We start from the raw sequence: 2,500 nt of genomic DNA, 5'->3' as shown, positions 1-2,500 counted from the left end.
GCCCTTCATGAAAACACATCTGCATGTATGCTGCCCATTACGCCTTCTGGCATAATATGGCACAGCAAGAATGAACCGCTACACTTGTCTGTTTCGGACCAGTCTCTGACGGGCGCCATAGCCGAATGGTTAAAGCGTTGGACTTTCGATTCCCGGGTTCGAATCACGGTGACGGCACCTGGTGGGTAAAGGGTGGAGATTTTTACGATCTCCCAGGTCAACATATGTGCAGACCTGCCAGTGCCTGAACCCCCTTCGTGTGTATACGCAAGCATAGGATCAAATACGCACGTTAAAGATCCTGTAATCCATGTCAGCGTTCGGTGGGTTATGGAAACAAGAACATACCCAGCATGCACACCCCCGAAAGCGGAGTATGGCTGCCTACATGGCGGGGAAAAAACGGTCATACACGTAAAAAGCCCACTCGCGTATATACGAGTGAACGTGGGAGTTGAAGCCCACGAACGCAGAAGAAGAAGAAGAAGGACCAATCTCTGAATGGCAAATGACTCCGTGTTTGTAAAGCGCTTGGAGCTTGGTCTCGGACCGAGCATAATTATAATGAGACAGTCCTGTCCAACTATGACCATCAGAACAGCAGAGAAGGCAAACGGCTGTCCCGACTGTCTGGGCCAGAATTTGATAAAAGTGGGGAGTGTCTTGCCCAAGTTACAACATCCCCACTTCTCTTGGCCATGAGGGTTTTAGGACAGGTGTTTGGATGGTCACCAAAAGTCAACTAGCCCCTAACGCTGCAGTACTGAGAGCCAGTGCAGTTTTGCCTCCTAGTCTGAGAGTCGTAGTCTTCCAGAAAATAAGCTGTAAATAACTTCCAACTGCAGTGAAGAAACCATTGATCATACAGCTCTCACTTTGCTGTTGGCCCAGCTGTAAACATAGGCCAATCTGTGAGATGATAGGCGCAATATAAATACCCATATCATCACCATGGTAACCGAGGTGTGCTTAATTAAGGGTCTCGAGTTCTTCGACTGTGATCACTTGCCTTCTTCTCTTGCTTTCATGGAGGGGTCCTTAACTCTTTGTGAAGCGTGTACATTGTGATCCAGCCACAACAAACACGGTCACCTGGGATCATTAACAAGTCAGGGGCGCTCGTGACTTGCATGTACTGGTGGTTCTTAAGTGAAACACAATCAGTGTGAAGTATTCGGTTATCATCCACACCTTATTGACTGACTGACTGACTTACGAGAGAGACAAAAAACATGTCTGTTGGTTTAACACGCTATTGTTTTCTGTCATCTTCTGTTTGTTTAACACGTCAATTTATTCTGCATCTAAATTAGTTTAAAACGTCATTGTATTCTGTCTATGTTAGTCTAACATGCCATTGTATTATGTTATCTATGTCAATAAAAAAGTTTAACACGTCATGTATCTGTATTTGTTAATATCAACCCCATCCACATGTAATATGCGGCTTCTGTTCAAACGTGAGAGAGAGAGAGAGAGAGAGAGAGAGAGAGTGTGTGTGTGTGTGTGTGTGTGTGTGTGTGTGTGTGTGTGTGTGTGTGTGTGTGTGTGTGTGTGTGTGCACAAATTTTTAGACTGATAAGCACTTGTATGTATCCTAATTTCTACTGTATCTGTGTTTGTGTATGATTTTCGATTGATGTTAGTACCTTGTTATGTACTATCCCCCAAAAAAAAATATTCCTTGTCACACCGGTGCACTTTGTAATAAAGACATATTCTATTCTGTTTTATTCTTTTCTATTCTATTCTATTCTAACACACTTCATTGTATTCTGTCTTTGCTAGTTTAACACGTCATTGTATTATGTATCTATGTCAGTTAGTTTAACACGTCCTGTATCTGTGTCTGTTAATATCAACCCCATCCACATGTAATATGCGGCTTCTGTTCAAACGTGTGTGTGAGTGTGTGTGTGTGTGTGTGTGTGTGTGTGTGTGTGTGTGTGTGTGTGTGCAGTACGTGCATGTGTGAGTATGCACAAGTTTTTAGATTGATATGTACTTGCATGTATCCTAATTTCTACTGTATCTGTGTTTGTGCATGATTTTCGATTTCTGTTAGCACCTTGTTATGTACTATCCCCCACCCCACCCCCCAATATTCTTTGTGACCCTGGTACACTTGGTAATAAAGACATATTCTATTCTATTTTATTCTATTCTATTCTAACACACATTTCATTGTTTTCTGCCTTTGTTAGTTTAACGCGTCATTGTATTATGTACCTGTCTATGTCTGTTAGTTTAACACGTCACTGTATTATGTACCTATGTTAGTTTAACGCGTCACTGTATTATGTACCTATGTTAGTTTAACGCGTCACTGTATTATGTACCTGTCTATGTCTGTTAGTTTAACACGTCACTGTATTATGTACCTATGTTAGTTTAACGTGTCACTGTATTATGTACCTGTCTATGTCTGTTAGTTTAACGCGTCACTGTATTATGTACCTGTCTATGTCTGTTAGTTTAACGCGTCACTGTATTATGTACC

At 41.9% G+C, this 2,500-nt stretch overlaps 1 protein-coding gene across 5 annotated transcripts in view; it reads right to left on the bottom strand.

The window, feature by feature from the left end:
- LOC143291736 (uncharacterized) overlaps positions 1 to 2,500 on the bottom strand; it is a 65,619-nt gene that overhangs the window by 25,296 nt on the left and 37,823 nt on the right. The window lies entirely within an intron of this gene.

The sequence above is a fragment of the Babylonia areolata genome, chromosome 17, assembly GCF_041734735.1.
Source record: "Babylonia areolata isolate BAREFJ2019XMU chromosome 17, ASM4173473v1, whole genome shotgun sequence".
Lineage (NCBI taxonomy): Eukaryota > Metazoa > Mollusca > Gastropoda > Neogastropoda > Buccinidae > Babylonia > Babylonia areolata.
This window is presented reverse-complemented; position numbering and strand designations above follow the sequence as displayed.